The sequence below is a fragment of the Micropterus salmoides genome, unplaced genomic scaffold (genome assembly GCF_014851395.1).
Source record: "Micropterus salmoides isolate LMB-PRFRI ecotype aquatic unplaced genomic scaffold, ASM1485139v1 Ms_hic_scaffold_4, whole genome shotgun sequence".
NCBI classification, from domain to species: domain Eukaryota; kingdom Metazoa; phylum Chordata; class Actinopteri; order Centrarchiformes; family Centrarchidae; genus Micropterus; species Micropterus salmoides.
In genome coordinates, this window is record NW_024043372.1 from 8,337,741 (window position 1) to 8,361,090 (window position 23,350).

Consider the following 23,350-nt stretch of genomic DNA (forward strand, 5'->3'; position numbering starts at 1 on the left):
CACGGTATGTAACACAGACGAATAGATATCAGGAAATCCCAACATAATTTTCTATAAACTGATTTTAATGTGTAACTGATATACAACCATAATTTTTCATTTTTTGTGTGTTAGCATTTAGATATACTCTCCAGGTTCAAAGATTCACATCCAATAACATATCTACCTTCTGAGTTCTGCTTTGAGAAGAGAACAAGCAGCTTCATGGGACCAGCTTTATAATCAAATGAGTTTTATTTCTTGGGTGTTAAATTAAACTGAAATTGCACACACACCATGCTGCAAAAACAGCATCTCTCTGTGATTCTGTGTATGTAGGATTAGCAATTAAAGCACCACAGGGGACTGCGCTGCAAAGATTATACGAATGATTTCCTCCGGTGCTTTTGGAAATATTACATTTATGACACATGAAAACCCTGTCAGTTAAAATGACACAGAGGTCACAGAAGAGAAGTATGGTGAGAAACTGATTTTTACGTTGATCATTCACATTCTTGATACTGAAATTGAAAAATGGGTATGACGTTGAATTCCTTCGCACAGATCCGTATCACTCCGCGACAAACAGGGTTCGAGTTATAATCTGAGCTTCGTGGGGGTCTTACCCGCCATTTACACCTGGTATTAAAATGCAATCTGATACAGATCTGACCGCATTTTACGGACATAAATAAAGAGAGAGAGAGAGAGAGAGAGACAGAGAGAAATCTTTGCTGATGCGTGATTACATGATCAACATTTCCCTCTCTCATACACACGAGAACGCACACACACACACAAAAAGCAGTCCACTAGTTGCCCCATATGTCTGCAATATTGCAACAAAGTTTAAGTTTCAATAGCCTGTTCAAAGACTGTTGCTCATGGACAGACGCAATTCCGCCCTTTCTGGTAGGTATAATATCAAGTATTATTTTATGCACTGCTGGCTGCCGGCACACGGTAGCAAGCATATTATCATATGGCCAAGTTCAAGTTACCAAAGTCAATCTACTGACGCTGGACAGATTTTAGTGGCTGCACAACAAACGGCAACGTGCAAATAAATAAATAGTTCAAATAATTCGAGCCTTTGATGTATGTTGCTTAGCAACCATTATGCACTATGTAGCCTACATAGAGCCTGGTGGAAGTACTATTTGTATTCATAAAGAAATGTGTGTTGATGAAATAAAGTCAAATTGTAGTGCATCTGTTAGCCTACTTTCTTTTTGCCATACTTGGTAACCGCTTTGCATCGGCCGTACAACGCCCCTTAACTGTGATATAATGAGCGTATACCACGGCCTGTCGTGAGCTATTGCTTAATTAGTTTCTGATGAGCAGTTGGCACCTTAGACTCCATTAGTGCTACTTCAGCTGCCATTAGTGTACGAATGTGTGTGAATTGGGTTAATGTAACATGTAGTGTAAAGTTCTTTGCATGGTCGGTAGACTAAAAAGGCACTATACATACAGAACATTTACATGTTGTATTGTTGCATCTCTCTGTATTGCTTTAACATGCAAATGATTAATTCATGTTTGCTCTGTATTTTTAATTTATGTACATGCTGCCTGCTGCATATAACACACTGCTGAGGCTAGATTTAATCTAAAGGGAGCTGCTGCCCCCGCAACCCAACCCCGGATAAGCGTTTAAAGATGGATGGATGGACACTGTTATGCTCAATCTGATACACCAATTATTTTGCAAATGTCAAATAACTAAATGCCTCTCCTGACTAACTTTAAGAGTTTTATGCATTTCTGCGTATGTTTAGATTATTTTTTTCAACCTACGAAAAACGTAACCATTACAATACTGATGTGAATTCAAGCTGACTACAGCCACTGTTCTTCATGAAGGACACAACCAAAAACATTTACAGTCATCCTTCATGCCTATAGGGAGTGAATATATACAGTATATTCACTATAAATAAAATATATTTTATACAGCAATTAAAATATGAGGGAAGTGCTGCTTTGAATCACTTTTGCCTTGGTGCTGTTGCTAACGTGCTGATATTTACTATCACTATCAGATATGTTCCTCAGCTGCATGTAGTAAACCGATGTACAGTAGCTTATTTTCTTGGTGATGTCAAAGCATTGGAGGAAATGTTAGATATTACTTGCTAGGGCGGAGAAAGCAGGTCGAACAAAAGCAAGTTCACCATGAAAGTAATTTATATCAAATTACAAATTAACTATTGCAATAAACAATAATATTCAAATATTGTAAACATGTTTGAGTTTTTAATGTGCAGCAAGTCTAGCGGCACTTCACTGAACCTAATGTGTTTGTTCATCATCTCCAGCATCAACAAGAAAATTTTTTTATGAGCATTATAAGTTGAGATATGTCATGAGTGATGTCAAACAAGAAGAAAATACAGAAGAGGCATCCTTCAATGATATTATGGAGGGAGAGCTATGGTGAGGACAATCTGCTGTTTTAATTTCTTTTCACTTTCGGATCAGTTTGTGTGACAGCTTTCACACCAGTCTAAGTGAACTGTTCCAAACTGGCAAACGCCCCAGAATTCTTTTAAAACTAACCAATCAATTTAGGTGTAAAAGTACCCTAAATGGTCAACAATACAATAGTAGAATATATTTTGATTTTAAATAACTCAAATATCGATCATGTAGCTCGGTGAAGTGCTGGGAAAAAAGGAGAGGTTTGCTATTAGGAGAATTTTAGAGAGCAGTGAGGGTCTGTGGCTCAGTAGGGAGATGATAATGTGAAGTACATCATAAAAAGTTGAGTTTTCAGCCTTGAAGACGAGAACTGACTCTGCCCTCAGCGAGGGAAGGTCGTCCCATCACAGAGGAGCCGGCAGAGAGAAATACTTGATAATAATAAATAGGAGAGATGAGACAGCAGTAGCTTCAGGATTAGAGTCACTTCCATGAACTTTGCTTACAACACAAAGTGGTAATACCGTGATAGAATGAATCACTGTGGACTTTCAGTCTGTATTCCCACAGCCAACACTGATGTTATATCACTGAAGCTCTGATTTATTCATATAGCACTGACTTTTAAAAGTATTTGCAATGAAAAGTTTCACTTTCTCTATAAGGGAGACCTGGCCTGACTTTATGACAATATACAAAAAAAATTAAAGCTGCAAGCAGTGTTGGGCAGGCCCTCGCACGTGTAGTGTGTCGGGGTGTGAAGGCGGCCGCGTTGCATATTCTGGATCTCTGCCGGCGCGGCTGTGAATTTGCTACGCGCTTCGGACACTGCATGAAGGTGTTTTACGTTATTTACTGTGTCCCCTTTGTGGCGCTACATAGCACTTGGCGCTATGAATATAAACTAATATTGGCGTGTAGATGTGTTCAGGGTGGGACAGCTTTCAAGCACGTAAAGTTTTGTTCAGATGTGAGCATGTACACTGAAGTTACAACAACTTCCTGTGTCATGGCGAAGAGTTGATCTTTGATGCCACTGACACGCCCATTGACGAAAACTCACAGATAGCACAACTTTTCATTGTCAATGCCTTTAGAAGGCACAGCAGAAATTTTAAATTGATCAGAAAAAATACATAGGAGGAGTTCGTTAAAGTAAGGAGTGTGTAAATCACCCAAAAATTGCCGTAAAATTCAAAATGGACGACTTCCAGTTGGGTTTAGGGCATCACTCCAAGAGGCTTTTTGGTACGTCTGGACATGATACATGTGCCACAGAAATTTCGTACAAGTAAGTAAAACGTGCAGAGGGGGCTGCTTTGTTAAAGGTCACTTCCTGTTGCCAGCAGGTGGCGCTATGACTGTGGGTGAATGTCGGCATGTGCATGTGTTCAGGGCGGGACTCTCATCCTACATATAAAGTTTGGTGCAGATGTGAGCATGCACACTGAAGTTATAATAACTTCCTGTTTAGCAAATCATCGACGCCACGGACATGCCCATTGACAAAAAACTCACAGATAGCACAACTTTTCATTGTCAATGCCTTTAGAAGGCACAGCAGAAATCTGAAGTCAGTCCGACTAAATCCCTAGGAGGAGTTTGTTAAAGTACGGAGTGTGTAAATAAAAAAAAATGACCATAAAATTCTAAATGGCCGACTTCCTGTTGAGTTTAGGATATGGGTTCTTGAGGCTTTTTTGTGTGTCTTGATATGATACATGTCTCCAGAAAATTTCGTGCATGTAGGTTGAACGTGGACGAGAGGCTAATTTTTTCAAATTTTCTAGGTAGTGCTAGCGAGTCATTTTGCCACGCCCATGCGCGAAACCCATAAAATACAAAATTTTCACCACTTCTGACATGAGTGCAAAAGTTTGAGTACGTTTAGGCCCCCAAAACTGAGCTTACTTTGCAGAAAAAAGAAGAAAAAAATTATATATATATATATATATATATAAAAAATCTCTTCAGTTTCAATAGGGACCTCGCACGGTTCGTGCCCGGGCCCTAAAAAGACAACTTTCCACTGAGCTGCAGCCCATTCCTAGAAACAACAGATTTCCTAACAGTGAATATAGACACCTATTGGATCAGTTCTTTGTTTGTGTCAACTGCCAAACTAATGTTCACTGTCATGCAGCTAAGGGTTACCTCAACAACACATACAATCATCCTACATGCCATATACTCAATAACAGTATAAAACAACAGAACAAGCCAATCAGTCCACGTCCGTTTTTGGACTTTACGCCTTTATATGTCTATATGTATCTGAATTATCAATGCACTTGTCAATTTTTCTATAGTAAATGGAATACTAGTCTTTCAACAAACTGAAAGACAGAAGATCTGTGTTTTGGCCTCTTTTCATAGGTTACCAGTCTGCTGAGTTGATTTAAAGATTTTACTGATTACATTTAAAGCACTTCATGGACTGGCTTCTAGTTATATTGCTGAAATGCTGCCCGCCCACGAATCAGAGTGCAGTCTAAGATCCTCAGGCAGAGTTCTTCGGATTTTTCCTAAATCCTGGTTTAAGATAAAACGTGACCAGGGTTTTGCAGTCAAGGCCCCAAAGCTCTGGAACTCACTGCCTGAGTATCGGAGGCTTGCAGATTCAGTAACATCTTTTAAATAACTTATCAAAATATTTTGAAATACTCTTTTAATAATGTCAGTCCTAATTTTTATTAGTAGCACTAGTAGTAATCACTATTTAATATGTAACCATCGACTGTATCTACAGGAGGTGGGTGCAAGGACAAACACTACAGCCTATTGTAATCCAAAGCTATTTCCCTCCAATAAATCCTTTCTGAAGTTGTAGTTAATGTTGTAGTTACACTGTATTACAGTAGATTATGGCTGTGTTCATGTTATCATGTCCTCCTCTTGAATCTGGGAGGAGGAGCGTGGTTCAGTTTTGACATGATTAATGGTTATCAACCTGTGGCAGGATGAGGCCAGCCAGCAGAGCTAGAGCCACTGTCACCTGGATTCACCTCATCACTGTCAAGTGAGAAGGGAAGACAGGTAACATTTTGCCCAATAAGAACAGCAGTACAGAGGAGGACGGATTTTAACCACCAAGAACATGGCTCTGTTCAACACCCTGTTCAGTCAACACACAGAGAGAGAGAGAGAGAGAGAAAGAGAAAAAAAGTAAATTACAATGCTATATTATCTGACCCTAAAAAGAGAATTCACACCGGCAAATTACCTGAGTACAATAAAATGTCCCAAATTACGAAAAATGTTGACAACATACAGACTGAGTGAACATAGCCTGGACAGAGCTGGCTACCACAAGAGGAGAGACTCTGCTACTAGTGTGATAGGTGATAGGGACAAGTAGAGACAGAGTTGCACTTTCTAACCTCATGCCCCAAATATAAAACACAAAGACAAAAACACTTTGCAAAAATTTCCCAAATAAACAAAACATACTCCGAATTCGAATTCATATCAGACACACAGAAACTCCCCTATTTACTGGGAGAAATGCCCAAATGTGAAATAATTGCTGCAAAATATGTCTCCTCATGCCATGAAGTGAGGACAACAAGTGGAACCTCAGACTGATAAATAATTGTACAAATTTTTTACAAATTGATTGTTCTTATGTTGTATGTATGATGCTTTGGCAATATTGTTGTTACACATTCATACCAATAATGTTAATTTGAATTGAAAGAAAGAAAGAAAGGAAGAAAGTCAATGTGTTTGGCAGAGATAACAACACTGGCCTGGACACATGTGGTACAACAAGGGAACAATTTTCTTCTCTAAGAAAATGAGAAACAGACTAATTTAGAGTCACAGGGTAATATGTTTTCAGGTGTAAATATTTGACCTTCAAGTAGAGACTGGCAATTACTAATTTATCTTCACTGTTCTCTCTCAAACACATATGACTGCACTTGTATCCATGCCAGGGCCCTCATTGACAATACACATATAGGTGCCGGTCATTTAATTAGAATATCATTAAAAAGTTAATTTATTTCAGTAATCCCATTCAAAAAGTGAAACTTGGATATTATATTCATTCAATGCACACAGACTGATATATTTCAAATGTTTATTTCATTTAATTGTGATGATTATAACTGACAACTAATGAAAATCCCATATTCAGTATCTCCGAAAATTAGAATATTACTTAAGACCAATACAAAAAAAGGATTTTTATGGATTTTAAATGTTGGCCAACTGAAAACTATGAACATGAAAAGTATGAGCATGTACAGCACTCAATACTTAGTTGGGGCTCCTTTTGCCTGAATTACTGCAGCAATGTGGCGTGGCATGGAGTCTATCAGTCTGTGGCACTGCTCAAGTGTTATGAGAGCCCAGGTTGCTCTGATAGTGGCCTTCAGCTCTTCTGCATTGTTGGGTCTGGCGTATCGCATCTTCCTCTTCATAATACCCCATAGATTTTCTATAGGGTTAAGGTCAGGTGAGTTTGCTGGCCAATTAAGAACAGGGATACCATGGTCCTTAAACCAGGTACTGGTAGCTTTGGCACTGTGTGCAGGTGCCAAGTCCTGTTGGAAAATGAAATCTGCATCTCCATAAAGTTGGTCAGCAGCTGGAAGCATGAAGTGCTCTAAAACTTCCTGGTAGACGGCTGCGTTGACCTTGGACCTCAGAAAACACAGTGGACCAACACCAGCAGATGACATGGCACCCAAAACCATCACTGACTGCGGAAACTTTACACTGGACTTCAAGCAATGTGGATTCTGTGCCTCTCCTCTCTTCCTCCAGACTCTGGGACCTTGATTTCCAAAGAAAATGTAAAATTTACTTTCATCAGAGAACATAACTTTGGACCACTCAGCGAGACGCTTCTGACGCTGTGTCTTGTTCAAGAGTGACTTGACACAAGGAATGCGACAGCTGAAACCCAGGTCTTGCATACGGCTGTGCGTGGTGGTTCTTGAAGCACTGACTCCAGCTGCAGTCCACTCTTTGTGAAACAAAACCCATTCAAAAATGTGGGGGAGATTCACAATCCTCTCCAGGGTGCGGTTATCCCTATTGCTTGTACACTTTTTTCTACCACATCTTTTCCTCATCATCCTCATGTAAGTTCTTTGACGTTAGCTTCAGTAACGAGAAAAAGTTACGATATCACATACGCGTTTTTGGGTTTGTGGTCTTTGTAATTATGTATTTTCAGTCTTATACTTCAACAGTTTTATATCAAACTGCGACTTTCTTGACTTTCAAATGTATATTTTAAATTGACCATCATCGTGTAATTCAGAGCACAATTCAAACAGGATCAAAAAATTTGTTGTCTCTAGCCATTGACTACCGTACATATTTTTTCCGAAGTAAGGTCCCATGGTGGTCCACTGGAAGGGGAGGGATTTAAGCTGATGATACATAGACCAACTTTTAGAGCAATCGTGCAGGGCAACGTTGCTGTCAAATGGTAATGAGTAAAGATTACTACCGTAATCCCCTTTCCCCACGATTCCACCACCCGCCCCGCACCGCCGCTATAGTCAGACTTGCCACTAGCAAAATTGCCCAGCAACATTGGTCAAAATGTTGCCCCATGTATCATCAGCTTTAGGCTCTCTATATGGAGTGACTTGCCGCCAAGGGGAAAAATATTAGTTTTAGTGTATTTAAACTTAAATTGGTCAATTCCAGTTGCACTTACAGTCATTCTGACTTTTGGGTTAGACACTCCAGAGTGCTATCTTTCAGAGAAGCTCCAAACCATGCATGCCAAAAAACTGCATGCAATTTACCTTGATATGCCTTGAATAGGAGTTTTGCATGAATTCTATAGGAATGGTAATTAACCCTACCATACCCTAAACCTAATTTCAACCATGACACTAAAACCAAGTCTTAATTCTCAAACAGCCTCTTAAGAAACCATAAGACTCTAGATGTATCAACTGTTGGTAAATATTGTGTGAGTTTTCAGTGTACTGTTTTTCTCAAAAATTAACAAATATTTCAGTATGGAGTTCCGGAGAATTATCTTCACTCTGGCATAAATTCATGCCACACATTAAACTTTCACACACTAACAGACAGCGTCCCTTCGTTGCTACTTGAAATTCTTTAAAAACCCTAATTTCCACTCTGATCCATTTGTGTTGCTCAAGACCTTATGACACACACACAGAATTATTGCTTGAGGTAACAACTGTGGCAAAAGGATAAACTCAGATACATGAACCCCCCCCCCCCACACACACACGTTCTTGGCTCAATGCATAACTAATAGTATAGTTGAGCTGAAATCCCCAGAGCAAGGCTGCAGGCTGGGCTGGAGCACACACGGGACACACAAATCCACATGGAAATTCCTACACAAACACACATGAAAATCACACACATAAAGACTGGCTCAAGTAACTCAGGTTACAACCAAATTTTGAAAATGGCTGTGCATTCTCTCTAGAGAGGACAGGAGAGACACTTCTGGTGTGAGCACAAGAATTGACTAGAGTGGCTGCAATCAGCTCCGGCAGCCGCGACGCAGACGGACTAAGTGGACTTTCAGAGTGAGTCCGGGGTCATTTAAACTTGGTACAAATGACTTTGTAGCAGGTGGGCCCCAAGATGAAGCTCCGCCCCCACTGTGCTGAGAGTCTAGCTCCATCCCCGATGTGAACCCTTTGTAATTACCTGGATTTCTGCATAAATTTGACAAAATGTTATCTGATCTTCATCAAAGTCACAACAATAGACAAACACAGTCTACTTAAACTCCACACAAACACAGTGCAGGGTGGAAAAAGTATGTGAACCCCTTGGCAAATGACTTCTCCAAAAACTAATTGGAGTCAGGAATAAGCCAACCTAAAGTCCAATCAATGAGACAAGATTGGAAGTGGTTAGAGCTGCCCTGCCCTTTAAAAAAAACACACACCAATTTTAATATTGCTATTCTCACAAACCTTGCCTGATGTGAACCACGCCTCAATCAAAAGAACCTAAGATTAAGAACTTGTATGAAGCTGGAAGGGGTTACAAAAGTATCTCTAAAAACCTTGATGTTCATCAGTCCATGGTAAGACAAACTGTCTATAAATGGAGAAAGCTCAGCACTGTTGCTACCCTCCCTAGGATTGGCTGTCCTGCAAAGATGACTGTACGAGCACAGCGCACAATGCTTAATGGAGGTTAAGAAGGATCCTAGAGTGTCATCTGAAGACTTACATAAATCTCTGGAACATTTTAACATCTCTGTTGATGACTACGATACAGCAAACATTGAAAAATAAAACATCATTGTTGCATGTCTGAAGTTTGCAAAAAGAACCTGGATGTTCCACAGCACAAAATATTCTGTGGACAGATGAAACCAATATTGAGTTGTTTGGAAGGAACACACAACCCTATGTGTGGAAGAAAAAACGCACAGCACACCAACATCAAAACCTCATCCCGACTGTGAAGTATGGTGGAGGGGGAATCATGGTTTGGGGCTGTTTCACTGCCTCTGGGCCTGGAAGGGTTGCTATCATTGACAGAAAAAATTAATTCCAAAGTTTATCAAGAAATTTTCAAGGACAATGTAAGGCCATCTCTCTGCCAATTGAAGCTCAATAGAAGATGGGTAATGCAAAAGGACAACGACCCAAAGCACAGAATCAACAACAGAATGGCTTCAGCAGAACAAAATACTCCTTCTGGAGTGGCCCAGTCATGACCTCAACCCGACTGGGATGCTGTGGCATGACCTCAAGAGAGCGATTCACACCAGACATCCCAGATTTGTAAAGAGGAATGGTCCAACATTCCTCCTGATCATTGTTTAGGTCTGATCTGCAACACAGGAAACGTTTGTTTGAGGAGGGTCTAATAGTTATTAGATCCAAGCGTTCACATACTTTGTCCACCGTGAACTGTGAATGTTTACACGATGTGTTCAATAAAAACACAAAAACACACAACTGTTTGTGTGCTATTAGTTTAAGCAGACTGTGTTTAGCTATTGTTGTGACTTAGATGAAGATCAGATAACATTTCATGACCAATTAAGGCAGAAATCCAGGTAATTTCAAAGGGTTCACATACTTTTTCCTGCAACTGTAATGACCCACTAGAACACATTATTATATTTCTTGACACAATCCACATAAAAGAAAATGTTCTTTTTAATATTAATTAGAATAAATAATCTTCTGGTGTGGCTTTTTCTTCTTTCAGGTTCAAACTTGAGAAATCACAAAAAAAGAAAAAGAAAAAGAAATGTCTCATACTTTTGGCCATACAGTGTAAAGGCTGTTTATATCTACGTCCTCCTTACTGTCACCTCGTTCTCCCCTCTCTCTGGCAGATCAATGCAGAGTCAACTGAGTGTTACCACCTCAAGTCCCTGCAGTCTACGAATCATATTAATGTTTTATCAATGGTGATGGGGGGGTGGTGATGGAACAGGGGATAAAACACATGCCTCTGGTGTGAGAGACCCGGGTTAAATCCCCCACTGTGACACATCCACCATTGTGTCCCTGAGCAAGACACTTAACCCCTCGTTGCTCCAGGCGTGCGACCTCTGACAGAATTAGCAACTGTTGTAAACTAAATAATTATAAAATAATTGATGAATTTGATGAAGTAAACTGTGGCATTAGAGGCCAGTGTAAGAGAGAGGATAAAACTGTGTGTAATTAGAACATTTCCGAGATTACTGTGGTGGATTTACAAGAAACTAATAATCACACATCTACAAGTTAAAAACTTGAATATATTCTCTGACATTGATTTAGATTTTTTGTGACTTTAATTTCAGGAAATTTACGTTTTTTGTTCTAGTAAATTTGACACTTTCATCTAGGATTATTTTTCTCATCTTATTAACCCCCACCCGGGCTCTGTATTTTTGGGACAGGTAAAAATCTAAATATGTGAAAACAGGATAGGATAATTCAATTATAGCCTACAGATTGGCTACATCTAAGAAACTGTTCCGTTAATTAATTAAGATCTCCCTAAAATCACAGTGGCTGCAGGGCTCGCTGTCTGAACGTAATGCTGTTGTGTTAAAAATAACTTGCAACCACAGTGGAAAAAGTCAGGATGAAATCTAAAAACACTTTATCAATTAAGATATACTTTATTTATTATTTATTTGGTGTGTGGTCTGTATTAATATCCTACTTCTAATCTTTAACACTGGGTACAGATGTGGTGTGTGGTCCATGTATACACGGTAACCTCGAGTTAACCACGAACAAAACCTGCTTGGTGCAGTTTAAAGAAAGCGTATTTTGCCATAGCAACAGACCTCAGTTAACACCTATCCACCTTTCATAGTACGGGTTAATCGGGAAGTTACACCCAACATCACAAAGTTACTCCTGGTTGAAAGTTCCGTTTCTGGCCCGCCATCTACCCTAACCACCTCCACGTCCGCTTGTCGCTATGGCTGTTGCAATGCCCACACCTCCCTTCCTACACGCTCGCCTCTCATTGAAAATGATGTACGAGGCGCGTAAAAGGCCTTTACTCAGAGTATTCTGTTAAATATCCTACACCCACTTTTACCGTTCAAAAGTGACTCTACAGGGCTTTCAACAGTGTTACAAACAGTTACAAACTGACGCCAACAGGTTTCGATCATGCATCCATATATGACAACTTGGGACTGAGAACGGGTTGGTTATAGACAAACCAGACAACTCTTACTGTCTCTCTCTTACTGTCACAGTCCGACACTTGTGGACTTTATAACTCATTTCGCAATATTAAAGGACAAATCTCACTCAAACACTGATGGAAATGTTCCTTCCATTTCTGGGTCCATGTTATTGTTTGGTGGCTTGTTTTCCTTAAGGCAATTGGGCTCCACAAAAAGTACATTATAGCCTTTCATCACAAAATAACTCCTAGGCTGCTTTGAACATCACAGAGTGATGATGTACATTTGACATTGTAAAAGCAGCCTGAGGCTTTACTTTAAAACAAAAATGTAATTTCAATAATTTCCTTACTACTTTCAGTTCTTTGATTAATGTTACTGTGTCATCCTACATAAAGCGTCCCTGTAACAAGCACACAATTACACAAATCGATATACTCTACAATCTCATTTTATGTGTTAGTAATTTATCTGACGCCCTTTGCAAGATGAATGCTAGAATTACTTTCAATTTCACAACCTGCTAATGGTGCTGAAAATTGGGATGTGGTGGCTTAAAAAAATTAATAGCCAAAAGGACACCTGTTTGATCCCAAGACAATCAGGATCAATCTAAATGGTGAGATGAAAGCATCCGTGCATTAAATAATTTTTTTGTCCCGTCATTGAGTTAGGTAAACCAACATGATCAAACTGCTTTTCATTGGACAACCACCTGATATCAAACTTCAGTGGTCACTATTTCTGTTATTTCATCAAGTATGTATAGGATTAGTATGTTCCAAACAGTCTACATTTTGCTTAAACATGTGATAAAACAAATGCTTTTCCAGGACATAGGTGTAGACCAAGAAGCCATATAACTTCAATGATGCGTACTGAGACCAATTCTAATCAAACTGGAAGAACAGCCCAACTTGACACCACACCACATTGTTTTCCTAGAAGGTGATTGGAAAAGGGCCGTTTGCGTGGTTTTTAGATTGTTCTCCATTTCCCTTCCAAATGTCAAAATGGAAATGACCCTCATTTCCTGGCAATCATGATAAACATTGTGTTGACGAAGGACTACGAAAGTGGACAGCAATATTAAACAAGTCTGAAAGCAGACCAGTAGGTTTAGATCAGGGACAATCCAACTGTGGTTTTGACTCCAACAAACCAACCCTGAGAGAAAGCATGTCAGGGCTTAGTGACACCAGCATTTATAACAGCAGCAATTCATTTCATTAAATTTGAAAGGAATTTTACTGTGTCACTTTGTGATGTGCATGGGCACTAAGCTTAGGAAGATGACTGTGGGAGGGATAACATAACCTGGTAAAGATATAGAAGCATCACATGTTGGTGAGTCTGAGTGAGATAAAGCTACTTACAGACCTATTTTTTTTCCCCACAGTGCATCATTTAGGATTCTGACAACATTAAGGCTTTTATTGGTGATACCTGCAGGCCTGACAGCACACTGTTGGCTTCATCCCAGGTGACTCCTCCATTCCCACTCAGGGAAACATTAGCAGTCTCCAATGCCTACACAGGTTGCCTATAAATCATTGCCATGCAGGTCAACAGGCAGTAATAGAGACAGATAGTCTCTCTTAGACTGCATTAATGAACTGTTGTTCCTGGAACCAGCACAGCCGATGGATGGATCAATACTGCATTGTTTTCTGCTCCACAATCATGGCAGACCCAACATCAGTTCACTATCAGCTCAGATAAGCAATTAATAAGGGAGCAATTTACTTAAATAGCGATTTTACAGATCCTCAAGAATGAATGTTTCCACCTCAATTGAGTTGACTGGAGGTGTGCTGGCTCTAGTCCAACTTATCTTTTAGAAGCAGAAATTGGCTGTTGTTATGGCTTATTCCCCACCCCCATTTGTTGCAAAGATTCAATTTACTGTATTTGAAGATGCAAAATGGTGCAGGATATTTAATTGAAGAGTGGGTTAAAAACAACTGGTAAAGTTAAACAGTTTTCTGTTTGGGGAAAAAGCGAATTACTATGAGCACTTTCACAATTAAATAGTGTGTTTAAAAGGAGCATACCAGTGGTTTTACATGGTTTATCCCATTTACTGCAAATAATGTACATTTTTTAAATCATACTATTATACTATACTAGGTTTTGGAAATTTCTATATATTCAGTCTATGGTACTTCCATTACATCTACCTCTATTGGTTTTCATTTGTTTTCATTGCCATATTTTTTTGGCAGACATTGTCATAGTGGAGTGAAGACTTTTCACACAGCAAAAATAGAATATTCATAATGTACATATTTAGATTTTTCATACCTTGCAGAAAAGAATGAAACTAATGGCTGTCTGGAACTGTAGAAAAATACATAAGCTTTCAAAAAAAAAAAACTATATAGATGTTGGTAAATTGTTTTCATTTTGCCATTACTCTGCCTTTCCTCTTCACCAAATTGAACATCATGTAGTATATTTCCACAGTCTATCTGCCTATCCATGACTGTTGGTTATCCTACCAGATATGATTTGCGTAATCTGAACTAGGATCGAGATGGACAATATGGCAACATCTTACAAGGTTAGTCCTTTGTTTCCATGTTAAAAAAACTGTATAAATGATTACAGTTAGCACAAAGATCCTGAATTTGATGAAACTGATTGTCCTGATGAGGAAAAAAAACACTTGAGGAGAAAAAGATGAAGAAAAATTTATCCCCTTTTCTCTACTCCTACTCTGATTCTCCTCTTCATCTCTCTGCTTTTCCTCTTTTCCTCCCTCCTATATTGTTTTCCCCACTTTCTATTTTCCTACTCCTTTGTCTTCCTCCCTTTTTCACCTGATCTACACGAATCATTTTTTTCAAATATTCCCTTTTTTGTCTTCTTCCCTCCCTTCTACTTTTGACTTATTTTGCCTTTTCTTTTACTTCCTTTTTCTTTGTTCTCTTTACCCACCTTCCTTCCTTCCTCTCCTCTTTCGCCTATCTGATCAAATATTCTTTTCTTCCCCCCACCCTATTTTTTCAACTACTTCTGTCTCCTTCCCTTAAACCCCTCCTGTTCTCCTCTTCCTCTTCTCCATCACAACGTTTCCTTCCTTGCTTGTTCTCCAGATGATGAACGACGGTTGTTCCACTCATCCATCTACTGGGCAGCTTCATCTATCTATCCACTGCCTGCCCACACACACACACACACACACACACACACCCCATCCCAACACTCCCACACAGGCATGCTCAGGTGTCCACAGAGAAACAGATGAAGTGTAATTTGAATGGGACCTGCCCTGCACACAAACACATGCACACTCACATGCACACACACACACACACACACACACACATCCTCCTTCAGGGTATGTCAGTACAGCTTCTGATTAAAGAGCTTCTATAGAAAATCAATACCTCCTTCATTATAGCCTTACCGCTCTCTGTCTCTCTCGCTCTCTCTCTCTCTCTCTCTCTACCTCTATCCTTTTCCCTCCATCCAGGCCTCCCTGCCTCATCCCTCCGACTCTCCACCTTCCTCCACTCCACCCATTCATCTCTCTCAATTTTAAATGTACTTTGTAGTAAAAGCAATAAGGCATTACATGAAGTAAATTCAGTGTTTACAAATCACATGTCATCAATAAATAAACAGTGACACAACACAGTCGCATCAACAACAACAATATCAGTTCAGTTGTGCAGTTCAATTGGTTTAATACTAAGTGTGAAGACAGAAGTTGTCCAAAGCTCTCAAAACAGAAAAGCAGAAAAGCAAAGATGTGCCAATAAAATTCCCATGAATAAAAAACTTCAGTCTTCAGTTCAGTGTTTTATAAGTAAAAATATGTGTTAGCCTTGTATCTTAGACAGCAAAGAACAAAATTAGCTGAAATCTCTCCTGATTCAAATGGATTGTAACACAGGATTTTACTTATACTTTTTTATAACCTGGATGACATCGGTGTGACATCAGAGCCACAGAAGATATTTTACAACTGTTTTCAAAGGCTGAGTAGTACTGAACATGATACGTAAACTGAATTCATACTCATTGAAGAAGATGATAAAATGAAAGTGAAAATTACATATTATTTTTAAAGACATTAACATTCTTCACCATGTTTGACGTCAGTGGTCTACACACCTGTGTTAACAAAATCTATTGTGGAAGTTCATGTCCTTTTGCTCTCTGGCTGTATTGAATTACATTTTCAGGGTTAGCTCTGATGACGCCAGTTCCCACAGTAACAGCCATTTTCATTTTCCAGTAGACGCTGTAATTTAAATGAATGAATTTGAATATGTCAAAAATGTTTGTCAACAACCGTTTTTCCATGACTAGACGAGATATTGACAAGTTAAAAACAGATCTTTAATAAGAAAAACTACGATGAAGTACATGTTTTGTTTTCGTTGACAACACTAAATGTTGGTGGGATATTGGACAGTCAAAAATGCATGATAATTTCTCCCAATTGTGCATCAGATCTATCTGTCAAAATGTAAACAATGAATCCCTGTCATTGATTGACGTGTGCAGATTGATGTGATGTGTGCAGATTCCCAAAATTACAGCCTATGCTGTCCACACCAACAGTGAGTAAATGACAACAACATGATGGCTTCAGTGTAAGAAGGTTTGGGTTAGAAAAAGAATAGATTTAATTTAATTTCTTTAATTTCTATTTTGTCAGAAAGGAAAACAATGCACTGCAGCAGGAGATGAAAAGCTGGCTTAAGACTACATATTAGAAGAATACAACCAACCTTGCGACTTATGCCACAGTAAGCCTCGCTTTTTAGCAAACAGTGGCTGGGTTAATTTGTTAGCGAACGTCATTTCGCTAGCTTCAGAGGTTGGGAGTGATACATGCAGGGCTTGAAAATTAATGCAATAACTTGTTCAGGATAAGTAAACTTTTTTGACAAGTGAAATGCTCTATCATATATTGTTCTATCGTTCGAGTGAAAACCATGTTGGGTTTTCAGGACCTTTCCCCAGTGTATCTAAATGTGCTTCACATGTTGCTCATGCTATTTCCAATAGCAATTAGCCTAATAGAATTAGTTTAAGATGTCATATGCTTTTTGGCTTTTTCCCTTTCCTTTATTGAGTTATTTACCTTCTTGTGCATGTAATTGGTTTGCAAAGTGAAAAAGCCCAAAGTCCACCCCAAAGGGAGTTCCCATCTCCCACAGAAAAAAACTACTCCTGAACTGCCTGAAAACAGCTCGTTTGTAGTCCAGCCTTATCTTCTGCTTCCATGTGACGTCACAAAAAAACCACCCGTCATAATGCTTGCCTAGCTTCTAGTCAGACACACCCTCAAAAACACTGGTGGAAAAACACACTAAGCTGCAGCACACAGTGACAAGACATCCGCCTGCTGCCTCTTCTCTCGCTTCCAAACATTACCTACCCTCCAGGAAGTCAATGGACATAAAGTAGTTTCTGTGATTTAGAGACAGAGTAAAGTTTGTGTGTGTCTCTTTATGTATATATGTCTGGTATTTCTGTTCAGTCTCTGTCTGGTCATTGTAGTGTGTTCACACTCAGTCTTGTGGTTTGGAAGTGTGTTCTGTTGGATTCTGGATTTCCTGCCTTTTAGCACTTTGTCTGCACCTTTCAGTGTACGCCTGTGTTTTCAGTAAGTGTTAATAAAATCCCAGAACTCTATCTCCTTCTCCAGTGTCTTGCATTTGGACTCACACTCCTGCTAGCACTCATTCTGAAAACCCTGACAGATTTTCTTTATATTATAATTTGAAGATATTGATTTTAAGTTTGGCACATGTTTTGCCTCCACCTTACACTCTGTTTCACTGTCTTCTCTGCAGCTATGGATTATGGGATCAACACTGGAAAGAGGAAATGCAAAGAAGTGACAAAGGGGCAAGGACTCAAGTACGCACACAGACACATGCACACAATACAACACATGGACATTGGATGTAGGTTTGAGTCTGGGGGCGTGTTTAATTTATCCACCCAGAGCAGACTAAGCTGTTAAAATTTGTACACCCTGAGTTTGTCTGCTAAAATGACAAGCACTCCTACACACCTTGCATAGTGATACAGTGCACAGTGTATTGTTTTCTGCATGTGTTCCACCAAATTTAAAGGACAAATTTGTTTTAGCTGGTGACACTGTGTCTGGCAACTGAAATTTATCCATCCATCATTTTCCATTTATTCGGGTCAGGTCACAGTGGCAGCAGGCTAAGCAAGGTGTCCCAAATGTCATAACCAGTAACACTTTCCATCTTCTCCTGGGGGATCCCAAGGTGTTCCCAGGTTGGTTAGGTTATACAAGGACCTAAGGACTCGTAGCCCCCCCCACACGCTCGATTCCCCAGGGGACATGGCTGTAATCCTCCAAATCAACAAAGGACACGCAGACTGTATAGTCAAACTCCCATGATGGGACATGACTGATTAAGAGAACTGCTTAACTCCCAATTTAAGAACACAGGGTTTTATAGGGTCTGGCTTCTACTATTTCTCTCTAGCCTTTTCTTTGTCTTTTACAGCACCAAACTTCCATTTAACCCCCCCCCCACAAACACACAGTACAGTCTGTTCAGTATCACACAGACTGGATCTGTTACAGCAACATATAGAAACACTTCAATACTAATGGAATCTGATACACACACACACACACCCCATGCATTTAAGCATGCACGCCACATGGGCATACCTTTAATTTACTCGATCGGCAAAACAACTACACAGATCTCTCTCTCTCTCTCCCTCTCTCAACACGTGCTCTAGTGCAAGTAATTGAACCCCCAATTACACACACACTAAAGCTGAAGTGACACAAAGACTCAGTGCTTTCTCTCTCACACACAAACACACTCACAGATCATTGTCTGTCAGTGAATTGTCATAGGCAGCTGATCCCCTCTCACTCTCCCAACCAATTCATTTGCAGTCTACTCCAATCAAACAACAACTGAGATGGACATGCGATGCACCACTCATCAGCTGCTTCATATTCACATCAACGGAGCGCACACATCTCATTCTAATTATTTTCTAATATTTGCTTTTTTTTTTTTCTTTGGACTGGTCAGGCCTGAGGAGGAAGGAGGATTTCAGTTGTAAGCTGTTTGTGGCTGGTGAGGATGAACTTGCTCTTTATCTAAATGTCTTATGTTCACACTACAGGATTTCTGGCTCAGTTCTGGATCTATGTATGTTATGTCCAGAGGCCTTTGGTGAAAGGTAACTCCAAAACACAGTGCTGCCACGTTGCATTTTGCATCTGTTATTATGAAGTAAATTTAGTTTTGATGCTTAACTATAGCAAGTTTTAATTTAATGAAAGAATAATTGAAAAGAATGACACTGAGAATGATGTTATAAATAAAACTGATTAAATAATATTTCATTGTTCCATAATTTATTGCTTCATTTAAAAATGCAACTGTATTTATTCATTATTTCATATTGCCTCATTTACCAAACACACACAACTGAGCTCCACACACACACTGTACAACACACAGCCTTGGCAGTCATCATTAAACAGCGTAATTTGCATAATGCATATACTGCAGCTTCTTTGTCATAAGTCTCACTACTTCCAGGCGTCAGCACCACATTGTGGCTGCATTTTGTGCTAATTACACCCAAACAAACAAATCACAACAAACTGAGCTGACAAGAGGGTTGATGGGAGCTCACAGCCTGCTGATGGCTTATATTTTAAGAAATTCTTTTTATAGATTCCTAGCGACAAGTTTTATGCAAACAGTGTCACAGGCAAAAGATAAAAGATTCACACAGAATCAAAAACACACACACACAAAGCTTATCTATTCTGAGAAAATCTACTTTTATTTTCTATAGACCACATGTATGATAAAATAATGGATACAGAGTACTGTACTCTTCATAATCAAATACTTTTAATTTAGAGCTAAAACAAGTACATCCATATCAACCAAACTCCAATCACTAAACAAGAGTCAGACTGCCTTGCTCCAGGGATTAGAGTCAGAGAAGAACCTTTCCACTGTTTGTACTATTCTCAATCCAAATAGTTGTAAAATGTTATTTTTTAACCACTGTAATTTCCCATTTCAATGTTTTCATTACATTATATCCTCAATATTCCTCAACAAAGAAACTGTTTTGGTATGGTTATAAATACTAATGTGTATTAGGACTTCATTTGGATCCGCAGGATTTTATACAGCGTGAAAATTGTTTTTTTTATGTCAGTGATCACAAAGTCTTGAAGTATCTGCTGGTTTATTAAGAAAAAATACCATACAAGTTTGGGCATTAAACAAGTCCTCTTACATGACTGAACTGTTACACTGTTGAATTGATTAATGATACTACTAGAAAATGGTTCCTAAAGCCAATGGTCTAAAGGGTCTTCTTCTAAAGGTGTTCAGGCTTACAACAAAAGGTGAGACAGGCAAAGGTCAAAACAGGCAAGCAGTCCAATTAGGCAACAAAATCCAAATGGGAATGAACAAGAATCCAAAAGAAGGCAGAAATTCAAAAACACATGGACACACTAGGAAAAGGGTTGGACCCCTTGACATGAGGACAACAACAGACAAAGGGAAATAAGTGAGGGGAGGCTAACTAGACACATGTGAAACTAATTAGGACAGGACAGACAATCAAAACAGGTGGGAAACACACAAAGGCAGAAGGTGAAATTAAAGACACATGAGGAAGCAAACTTACAAAAACAACCATTTCTACTAACTCAGTCATATCCAAGCAGATAGATTTTGTTTAATTTCAAAAGATTTTAAAATCTTTTCTTTGTTTCTATCTCAGTACAATGGAGGGGAACTGAATAGTTTGTGGTGCATATCATTTGAGAAATTCAACTGTCCCTGTCACTCTGTTGCCATTGGTAGGTGGGAAAATGCTTTTTTGAGATTACTAATCAACCAGGCAATCCACCAAGAACAGTCTTTTACTGTTGGTGTCTTTCAACATTGGCTACCTGTTTCTGCCTCTGGCCTTTTTCTTTATCTCTTCCACTCCACCTTTCTGATTGTCTGTGTGTTTCTCTGTCTGTCTCCCTGCAGGAAGCAGGAAAAAGAAAACAGTAAGATAGCAGGATATACCAACTCGGGCTCCTGCCAGAGGCTGCAGACTGGCATTTCAGCTGATTGGCACTGCAGGCGGTTAACACGGCAGCACATACAGGATGTTAATGGGAACCACAGCCCGGGGATACACTCACATTCTGGACTCATTGTGTGTGTGTAATTGGTGGCTACTTTCTGACATTTGTGTGCAAGACTATTTTCCAAGCAGACATTTGAGAATTATTAAAATGTGTGTCAATGTGTGTTTGTGCATTTGTATCTATTTATCTGCTTACACATACACGTACTCTGTGTGTGTGTGTGTGTGTGTGTTTGATTAATTCCTGAATCAATCTCTCCACTCTCTGTCAAGCTCAATTATCTATCAATTTAGCATGTAGAAGAGTCTTTCAGAGCCACTTGTGGTCTCAAGGTCAGAGGTTTGAATCTTGTGAGGAGAAAGTTAAAGACAATTGTCCTGTTACCTTCTGAGGTGACTGTGACCACTTGTCTTTTACTCACATCTATCTAGTGGTGGACAGTAACCAAATACATTTACCAGAGTTATGTACTTTGATGCAATTTTGAGGAGATTATAGTTCTTGGGATTCCACTATGGGAATTATTTATCTTTGTACAGCACTACATTTATTTGACAGCTGAAGTTACCAGTTACTTTACAGATTCAGATTTTAAATATAAAACATTGATCATCTTATGAAATGTGACTTTTATGCTCCTAGAAAATGTGTTTGTCACTGCGTTTCACCAATTCAGTGTAGTTTGTTTATTTTTGTCACCGTGGCAACCTAGGACCAGTGTATGCTGGGAAACGAAAAGGAAACTGCCATGCGGTGATCTGCTACAGTCATGTGTGAGCTCTCCCAGCTTCTGAGTTGATTGCTCTTCATTCTCCCTCTTTGCTTAGGCAACGTCTGTAAGTATCACCTATTTTGAGTTTCTAAGAATATTGTGATGGCTAAGACGCTAATTAGTTTACGCAAGGCTAAGTTAGCTTTATGTTTCATTGAAGCTAGCTTGGTTGTGCTTCATTTTATAAACTACACAGCTACGTTAGCTAAGCGGTGCTGCTTACCTTCATACTGTGTGTTTAGCTTCTTTAATGATATAAACATCTCATTGTACTGTTACAGTTTCACAAGATTCCCAGTAAACTTCATGGAAGTGAATCACCTGTGTCCTGGAGTTTCTTGGGAGTGTTTAAACTGAATGGAAATGTAGCCCATGACAGTGACACCATTCTATGGATTAAGCCACTTAACAGCATATAAACAGTTAGCTCAACCTCGACCAACTACAACATAAACAAGACTTATAGTATACAGCCATGCTCTGTGAGGCTATACGCTAACAATGATCACAATGCTAACATGTTGATGTTTAGCAGGTATACAATTTACCATGTTCACTATAGTAATTTTGTGTGTTAGCATGCAAATCTGTTAATTAGCACTAACACTATAGCTAAAGCTGGTGTCATTAGTTTAGCTTATTAGCTTAAAGTTATTACAGTTCATCCTGAGGGGGACATAAATGTGTGGACTAAATGTCATGAAAACGTACGTTGAGTTAATTCAGTATATAACCAAAAAAAATCTGCCTCATAGTGGTGCTAAAAGAAAAGACGGGGGTTGAAGAGGGTCTTTGAACAGTGGTGTCCAGTGAACAAGAGATTCTTTTAATTTTCCTTAATCTTAAAATAGTAGTTGTAGTCACCCTATCTTAACCATACTTTAGTTGCAATGTGCAAGTATTGAATGAGCCATCACAAACATGATTCCACATAATCTGAGATTTTGCAGAAGCGGTAAGTGGGTAGCAACACTGCATATTGTCCTTTGTTTCTGTTTTTCTTTCTGTCCTTCGCTCAATCCTCCCTCTCTCTGCTTTTCTTTCCTCTCTTAATTTTTCACTGTCATTTATTGCGGTCTTCTGTTTTTATCTTCTTTCCTCCCTCCTGTCATTGATGTGTTTCATTTTTCCATTGACCTCCAAGTTTCTTTTTGCAGTCGCACACACACACCCACAGGAGGAGAGAGCGGACCCTGCAGAGCCCTGGGGTGAAGGCTGGTGAATGCTCAGTCAAGTAAGAAACAAGGGTGAGACTCATTTTAACCTCTACCTCTCTCCACCACTTTCTCTCTCCGTCTTTTCAGCCCAAAAACTTTCTTTTTCATTATTTCTGTCTTTCTCTACTTCTCTCTCTCTCTGAGCGGAAGTGTGAGTATGGAGTGAGTGTGGAGTGAGT

General features: G+C 39.3%; 1 protein-coding gene and 1 long non-coding RNA gene across 4 annotated transcripts in view; one reads left to right on the top strand and one right to left on the bottom strand.

Annotated features, from left to right (window-relative positions):
* Positions 1–23,350, bottom strand: part of raly (RALY heterogeneous nuclear ribonucleoprotein) — a 183,414-nt gene that overhangs the window by 95,932 nt on the left and 64,132 nt on the right. The window lies entirely within an intron of this gene.
* LOC119886430 lies at positions 19,484–21,344 on the top strand. The gene is made up of 2 exons (XR_005441485.1): positions 19,484–20,900; positions 21,079–21,344. It is a non-coding gene; the product is annotated as an uncharacterized LOC119886430 (long non-coding RNA).